This window comes from Triturus cristatus, chromosome 5_2 (assembly GCF_964204655.1).
Source record: "Triturus cristatus chromosome 5_2, aTriCri1.1, whole genome shotgun sequence".
Taxonomy (NCBI): domain Eukaryota; kingdom Metazoa; phylum Chordata; class Amphibia; order Caudata; family Salamandridae; genus Triturus; species Triturus cristatus.
Window position 1 is genome coordinate 173,995,441 of NC_140588.1, and position 9,442 is coordinate 174,004,882.

A 9,442-nucleotide genomic window follows, 5' to 3' on the forward strand; every position below is an offset into this window, starting at 1 on the left:
AGTTAGTTTGGCAGCACTCAAGGCCCCAATCGATCGGAACACCCCCTTTATACATGGCCGACAGATTGCTTTTAGCCGCGTGGTCCACTTTCTCTTTTTATCCAGCTGACATTTCCAAGCACCGCCCCGATTCACTATATCAAATAGCAGAGGCGCGTTTACGAGTATAATTCCAAGAACTTGAAGGACAGAGTGGGGGCCATATTTGAAGGGTTATGCTCTAAGTAGTTCCCAGAGAAACATAGGAAAGGGTGTAACAAAAGCCCAATTAGCTGTCCCTGCACTTGAATTTAACGATCGGCAATTTATACTTTACTACAGTTCATGGATGTGCTTTTTTCTTGCAGCGTTTGTGTTTTTAATGACAGACGCCCGGCCACAGCAAATTCAGATCATTTCTTGTATGCGTCTTTAAATAAGTTAGAGGGTCCAATGTTATGAAAACGGAGATAGCCTGAAATGCTAAGCCTACACTACTGGGCGGAGTCTTTCTTGTTGGACAGCACGTCCTACACGAGACGACACGCACAGACAGTTTGCTTTTTCACCTCTTAGTAGGGCAAGGGTAACGTGAACTATTAACACGCAATCTTTCGCACGCGAGGCACACCTGCCAAATCCTGAACCTTAAACTGAGGGAGGTGATGTACTATTCTAAAAGGAATATATTTCCAGGTGCTGGAGTGGGAATCGGTTTCTCAATTTAGAATATCAGTTTACCGTCACACGAGTAATTCCCACTCTTATCGGTCTCTGGTCTAAGACAAATGGATTTTGGTGTTGTTTTAGAGAAAATTAAAGAGATGAAAATCACATACATTTTTAATCACAATGCATAAACTAATTGTCAGTCAATAATGAGAGTTAAGTAAAGAGGCCCAACTAGAGCCAAATGTCAGGTGGGAGGGGGGGGGGGGGGGGGGTAATTCTTCCAACAATATGCAGAGAGGAGATGCAGGGGCTCTAAGAGGGGGTGAAATAACAACAAAGCCTCATTAACAACCAAATGGTCTTTTAAATTAAATTCATGAAGTTTGGTCATAAGAATCTTATTAGAAATCAATAATCAAGCAGTCCGCAATCAATACATTGGAATACCAATACAACAAGCAAGCAAGCTCCATACTGGAAAAAGCCCAATTCTAGGTATCAGGAGAGAATTGTGTCACAGTCTGAACCTATAAAGAGTTCCAATTCGAGAGACTGAGAGTATAAGCATAAACTTCGGCCCTTAAAAGCAATTCAATAAATCAAAATAAATCAAAGCAGAATCTTCCCATAAAGAGAGGTTCACGAAACTCAATAGATTCTCAAAGCAATGTAAAATAAGGGGAAATGGAAAGCCGTAAGGGTAAGTGATAACCTACTCTAGAAAAACGCATTACTCTAGACAACACATTCTTAAGATTTTGCAACATGTTGCGTATTCAGTCAGCCAATCAGCTTTTGATGCTCTCCTGAGAATAGGATCACTCATCTTCTTCTCATAGGAATACAATAGTAGGTTTGTAACTAAGTTGTGGCATTTTTAATTCCATGTGGGTAATTTTCTCATTCAGGTCTGCTTATCCCACTTTTAAACTACATCTATAACCTTCTAAAATATCAATTGTATTTATTTGTTAACAATGGTCTATGTAGAAGTTGAATCATCTCTATTAACATTTAGCACAGCAACTATTCATATTATTTAAAAATGCTACATCTTCATAGATGAACTCATTGAATGACAAAAACTAATCAAGAGTTAACAGTGATCTTTGTATAAGTAGAACCATTTTGTAGAATTATTTGAAAACATCTATGTAACTATTTATTGTGAAAAACATGTTCCTGGAAAGGTCAAGAGAAAACAATCTTATACATGTTTAAGCATTTCTAGTCAGGTTAGCTTTTCAAGCAATGTTGCGTTAGCTGTTTGAGGCCTAGTATGGGTAAATGTGACTGCCACCTACTATTTTTCATTTTAAACGCATTTTTAATGTTAATTAAAGGTTGCACGTTAATTCTTCACAGTTCATTATAACTATATTATGCTCTCAATTTTATTAAAACACACCCTCAATTGTTAAGATTTTTTTAATAAGATGAAAGAATGACATCGTAAACAAGAAAAGTGAAATTTATAAATGCTCATTATAAAAACACAGGGTAGTTAGTGTGTAGATGGTGAGCGGCATTCTACAGTTAGTATGAAGGTCATTGCTACATGTTGATACTACCCATTTAACAGATTTGTTTGACTCCAGGGCAAATGAATGGAAATTAATTTCTCAATTAAAAAAAAAAATCCTCACTCAGTTCTCAATCAGTCCTGACAGGTGTCACTGCACACTAACGCAAATGCATTACGTTCCCCGGACAGGAATCAAACACAGGAAATGCTAGCTTCTAACCACACCCACCCTAGCTGGAAGCCATTAAACGGGCTAGAATACCCTCATCACTTTCTGTTTTTGTTTACTGGTCAGGACTCGGACAAGGACAAGGAAGGCTGAGGTGCCAGCAGGGCTGGTGCCTCCTTCGTTGGAGCAAAGGTGTTCCCCTGCGGGGCTCATGGGATGCCTGGCTCATTGTAAGGTGAGCGGTGCTTGGGAAGGATTCCCTTGGCATAGGAGAAAAAAAGAAAAATTGCCTGTGTGCCTAGGCAGAGACATGATGGGTCAGTAATGGGTCACTGTTCTGTGTTTAAGCATTGCTGCTGCGGGCATCTTCGGCATGAAAGAGCAGACGCTATCTTTGTCTTTTCCATGCGACTCAAAGCTGAAGGGGAAGCCTACGAGTTGTGTCTGTATAAAATGCATGTGCAGGGCGTGACCGCGAGTTGATCATGGTAGCACTCTAGTGTTTGAATCCTTCTCAGCATGCACAGTGGGGGGTACCATGCATGCCTCAGCTTTCTTTATGTGTTTTATACAGTTTTTAAGAGGTTTCTTTGTGTTCGGCAGGCAGATTGGGTCCTGCTGATGTGGCCGCATTCCCTTCGAAAGATGGCTATACATTTTGAGAAAAGAAAGCGAGTTTCCTTAATGTCCTTTTCATCTCATTTGACTAGGAATTCTAGATCTTCTCTATACCCTAAGATATCTAGGAAAAAGGATATGAAGGAGGTGAGGATTTCAAATATTATGTTGGAAACTTTTGCTTCTTTGAAAGGAAAGAAAGGTGAATTAAAGGACACTATGGAGGCTGGCATGTACTCTGATGTTTCTAACACAGGGAACTCAGTTGATTCTTCTGCGCCACAGCCTGATTTAAAAGACAAATACTTTTCTACAGAGGTACTACCTGACCTTTGAATTATATCAAAGAAAATATGGGAAACCGGCATGTAGGAATGCCAATGCATGATTATGTGATGGATGTAATTTTGAATGAGCGAAAAGATCCTTTTACCTAGTATTATGGTGAAGCATTATCTCTTTGAGAAAATGGAGGAGTTTTTCCCGAATGTGATTCATGTAGACTGTGTGGTAGCAAGTTTGGTAGGAAGATCCTCAATGGCAGAAGATATCTCAAAGGATCCAGCAGAGAAGAAAGTTGATGAAGCTCTCAAGAAAGTGTATTCGAGAGCTCATTTAGCCTTGAGACCTGGTTTCTATAGTGCCTATACCTCATAAACCGTATTGACTGACTTTAAGGCAATTTTCAGGGTGATCCAGGAGAATCAGGATGTGTCTGATTCATTAGAGGAAGCTGAGAAGCAGATTGAACTGTTGTCAGATATTTTGTTTGACTCTGTCAGGGCTTCTGTTTGGCCTATAGAGCCTCAGTGGCCGCATGTTGTAATTTACTTTGAAAGAAATCAAATACTGATGCCCCTCAAGGAGCTACAGCGCTTCAGATGCCATTAGAGGCAAAAAGGTTGTTTTGATCTTTGTTGGAGGAGAAGCTGCACACAATTTTTAAAGAAAGGAAGCTGTTAAGAAGTACTTCTGATGCCACAAGAAGAGTGAATTACACAACATAGGGTAAGCACAAAGAAGGTTCTGCCACCAATCCTTAAAGAGAAGGGGATACCATTGTCAAATGTTAGAAATGGGTTTTCTGGTTGGCTAGGGTTTGCACCTAAGCTAGGCAGAATCCACCACTCTAGTCAGGATAAGGGGATTACACGTCTAAAATAACCCCTGCTGACCCTCTTGGTAGCTTGGCATGAGCAGTCAGACTTATCCCAGAGGCAGTGTGTAAAGCATTTGCACATAACAAATAGTGATACAGTGAAAACACTACAAAAGGGCACCACACCAGCTTTAGAAAAATATCCAATATTTATCTGTGTAATACAAGACCAAAATAATAAAAATTCACCAAACAGTAATCCACAATACAAATAAAGCAAAAATAAACTTTATATGCAGTTCCTTGAAGTCATAGCATCGTGAACAACAAATCCAACAGTTGTGGCTGATCATGGCATCGCCGGCCAGCTACGGTGTTGGGGAGACCCCTAAAACAGTACCTTGCGGTGAGCTCCAGAGGTGCAGGGTCGGCAGGCGTCGATTCCATAAGTCGGTGCAGGAGTTGTCGGGCCCTTGACGTCACAGGTTGAACTCTTTGAGTTTGAATTCAGGAGCACCAGCGTGATAAGGGGTCAGGCTGCAGTGTGAAGCGGAGCAATGCGGCGTGCGGTGCCCTTAGGTCGCACTGTAAGCAGCGGCTCGGTGATGTCCGTCCAGTGGCGTTCGTGAGACTAGGTCTACAGCCTCGAGAACCGCAGCGACCCCGACTCCATCACCCTCCTTGATAACCTCTCCAGTCTCGGACTGAAGCAGCTCGTCACCCCCCCCTCACACAGAGCAGGACATACCCTCGACCCAATCTTTGCAGGAGGAACAAACATCCACTTCAGCCACACCTCGCAGCCCCTGTGGACGGACCACCACTGTGTAGACTTCACCTTCAACACCCCTACCGGACCCAGACCCCCTTCCCCAGGCCTACCTCGAATGAACTGGTGCAAAATCACAGAGGAGCACCTCAACACCACCCTCCTCCTAGACCCACCCTGCACCACGACCAACGCCAACTTCGCAGCCAAGGAATTTCACCGCTTTATTTCCAGCTGCACCGACAAACTCGCACCCCTACGCCACCCTGGCAAACAACGCCCCCGAAAGCTGCCTGGTTCACGACCGAACTCCAAGAAGCCAGACACTTCTGCAGACACCTCGAGAAAACCTGGCGAAACCGGAAAACCACAGAAGACCTAAACAGCTACCAGAGCACCCTGAAGGTATACCACTAGCACATAAGAGACACCAAGCAGACTTTCATCAAGAACAAAATCCACACCAACGCTAAGGAACTCTTCAACACCATACAGCAATTCACCAAACCCCCAGCGAAGCCTCGGACTTCACACCTTCCCAGGAACTCTGCAACAAGCTCAGCTTCTACTTCCATCTGAAAATCAAGGCCCTCTATGACAACTTCAGCGGACAGACTCCGGACGCCACCACCCTCGCCACCACCACCGACAAGGTGCCGACCATCACAACCTGGAATCCTACCACCGTCGAACACACCTCCTTGACCATGAAGAACAGCCACTCAGGAGCCCCCATAGACCCCTGCCCACCGGTCATCTACCACAGGGCCGCCGCCGCCATCGCACCTGAACTAGGACGGTCCATTAACGCCTCTTTCGTATCCGGCATCTTCCCAGACGACTGGAAACGGGCGGAGGTTAAACCCCTCCTCAAGAAGCCCAAGGCCAACCCGACAGACCTGAAAAACTACCGTCCCATCTCTCTCCTCCCCTTCGCCGCCAAAGTCACAGAGAGATTCGTAAACATCCAGATGACCTTCTTCATAGAAGATAACTCCATCCTAGACGCCTCCCAGTCCGGATTCCGAAGCAACCACAGCACCGAGACCGCCCTGCTCGCTGCCACCGATGGCATCCGCATGCTACTCGACCAGGGACACACCACGGCCCTCATCCTACTAGACCTCTCTGCAGCCTTCGACACCGTCTCACATCACACTCTCGCAGCCAGACTCCACGATGCTGGGATACGAGGAACAGCCCTCTCCTGGGTCCGATCTTTTCTCTCCGGCAGAACACAGAGGATCAGACTCCCTCCTTTCCTCTCCGAACCCACAGAGATCAACTGCGGAGTGCCCCAGAGATCATCGCTTAGTCCCACGCTCTTCAACATGTACATGGCCCCCCTCGCCTCAACCGACAGACAGCACGGGCTCAGCATACTATCATACGCCGACGACACCCAGCTCATCTTCTCCCTCACGAAGAACCCAAAAGACACCAGACTCCGTTTCCAGGAATGAATGAGGGACATCGCCGCCTGGATGAAAAGCAGATGCCTGAAGGTCAATTTAGAGAAGACCAAGGTACTCATCCTCGGACCCTCCACCTCCGCCAACACCTGGTGTCCCTCCGCCCTCGGGAGCCCACCCACCCCAACAGACCATGCACGGCACCTCGGCATCATCCTCGATTCCTCCCTCACCATGACCCGCCAGATCAACTCCATCGCCTCCACCTGCTTCAACTGCCTCAGGATCCTCCACAAGACCGTCAAATGGATACCCCCCGAATGCAGAAAAACCGTCACCCACGCTCTCATAGCCAGCAGGCTCGACTACGGCAACGCCGTCTATGCCGGAATCAACAGAACTCTCCTTCACAAGCTCCAAACTATCCAGAACTCCGCAGCCAGACTCGTCCTTGGAACCCAGCGGCACGAACACATGACCCAACACCTACGAAACCTCCACTGGCTCCCGTCGAGAAAAGAGTAACCTTCAAACTGCTCACCCACGCCTACAAATCCCTCCACAACCTCGGACCCAAATACCTCAACGTGAGAGTCTCCTTCCATGTACCCAAGAGGAACCTCCGCGCCACCGATCTCGCCCTCGCAGAGACCCCCGCATCCGCAAAACCAGAGCAGGTGGAAGAGCTTTCTCCTACGTCGCAGCCAAAGACTGGAACGAGCTCCCACTCAGCATCAGACGCTTCCCCTCCCTCCACACCTTCAGGAGGGACCTCAAGACCTGGCTTTTTGACTGATCTGGAGCTGCATCCCCACTCCGGCGCCTTGAGACTCTCGCTTTATAAACCCCTGATTGATTGATTGATTAATTGACAGTGCAAAACGGGGTGGTGCTCGTTGTGGGGCTGATAGGTCACAGTGCAAGCAGTGACGTCATTGTTGCTGAAGCGCTGTCGTCGGTAGACCTAAGGCTGCGGTGCGAGACAGGTCAATGCAGTGTGCTGGGCCCACAGGTCACGGTGCAGGCACTGTCATCGGTTGACGATCTGGAGTCGATGGCGCTGGCGTCGGTGGGCCAAAGCTGCATTGTGGAACAGAGTGGTGCCCCCAAACCACTGTGCATGCAGCGGCGTCAATGTCAGCTTTGATCGGCAGTGGCGGTGAGACCAGGGCTGCGTTGTGAAGCAGGACGGTGCTCCGTGTTCTCCACATGTGGTGTCCACAGGTGACGGTGTAGGCAGTGGCATAGGTGAAGGCGTTGCAGCATCGTCGGGGATACCAGGGTGGCGGTGTGAAGTGAGGCGGTGCGGAGTGCGGTGCCCACAGGTCACAGAGCAAGCAGCGGCTTGTGGCAGAGGCGTCAGTGAGACTAGGGTTGCGGTGTAAAGTGTGGCGGTGCACTCTGTGGTGCCTTCAGGCCAGGGAGCCAGCAGCAGCGGCATTGACGGCGTCCGGTTACCTTTTTCCTCTGCGGCAGCTGAAACATCCAGTTCCAGAAGCCTGTACCCAGAAGATGTTGAAGTCTTTGATTTCCCTGATACTTCCAACAGGAGGCAAGCTCTACATCAAACCCTTGGAAATACTTAGAATGCAGAAAGAACAGTCCAGTCCATTCCCTGCCCAAGAGAGAAGCAAAAACTGCAGGCCAACCCAGCAAATCACACAGCACAGTGGTAGTTTCTCTTCACAGTTCTTCCATCTCTTCTTCTTGGCAGGTTCCTTAGTCCAGCAGTAATCTAATTCTGTGGGGTTTAAGGTCCAATACTTATACCCCATTTTCTCTTTACTCTTTGTGGCAAGGGTCTCTGAGCCCAGTCTAAACTAGTTCTGCCCCCTCTGCTCTAGCTTCACTACAAGAAGTGGGGACAGTATTGTGCAGAGGAGACACTGCCTTTTCAGGTGCAAGTGAAACTCCTCCCACCACTCTAAATAGGGAGACAGCCTTTTCCAACGCTGGCAATACCACGCAGGTTCATAACAACGCGGTTGTTACAACGACCACGTTGTTACCACGCATGCCTTTATATCGAAAGACATTTCAACGACTTGTGCTAGGTGGCGTGCAACACCAGGGAATGTGTTGGATTTTAAAATCCAACAACTTCCCTGCTGTTGCGCTCTACAGGAGTAGGAATAATAATTTATGCTATTCCTAAATCCAGTGCGCCACCTAGCGCAAGTCGTTGAAACGACTTGCGATGTAATGCCACGCATGGTAACAACGCGGTCGTTGTAACGACCGCGTTGTTACCTACAGTGTGGTAAAAGCACGCGTAGTAACGTCATACATTCCTCTAAATACAGCCAAGATCTAGTCAGCCTGGCTTTGAGTTACCCAAGAAAGGCAGGACACACCTCAATCCCCCAATGTCTGTCTAGTGTGAAGGCTCAAACCAGCCACTGGCAGTCTTAAACCCAGACAGCGAATACACAACAGGCAGAGCAACATAGATAGTTAGACAAGAAAATACCCACTTTCTAAAAGCGGTATTTTCAAACACACAATATCAAAATCATCTTTTCTAATTAATATATTTTTAGATCCTGAGTTCAGGATGCCTAAACTCCATTTCTCTATCTAGTCCCAATGGAAAGTTATGCTTGCAAGTTGTTACAAAGCAACTCCCATGTCAGCCTAAGAGGCAGATAGCCTTGCTATAGTGAAAAAAGAAATACACAAACTTTCACTATCAGGACATGTAAAACACACCAGTACATGTCCTACCGTTCACATACACTGCACCCTGCCCATGGGGGTACCTTGGGCCTACCTGAGGGTGCCGTGGCAAGTCTGAGACACCTTTGAAAGTCTGCCTGTGTGGGTGGCACAATCAGTGCTGAGGCCCACTAGCAGCATTTGATTACTTAGTAGTTGTGCGAAGTTGGCCTGGTACATGCGGTCCACTTATTAAAGTGGGCACCTTGCACCAGTCCAAACAACCCTTATGGTGATTTAAGAGGTCAAAAATAACCTTAGAAGCTATCCAAGTGGTAGCTTTGGAGAGCAGCCTTCAGGCTTAGTCTTGAGGGAATGTTAAGCAGCTTGTTTTACAAGAATGCAATCTTATTGTAGTGGTTAAATGAAATGAGAACTACACAGTAGTTATAAAAAGATGTATTTATTATTATAACACACCTTAAATACCTCACAGTATCTGCTACACGCAGATAAACACGAAGCACACAATACTGTAGCACAG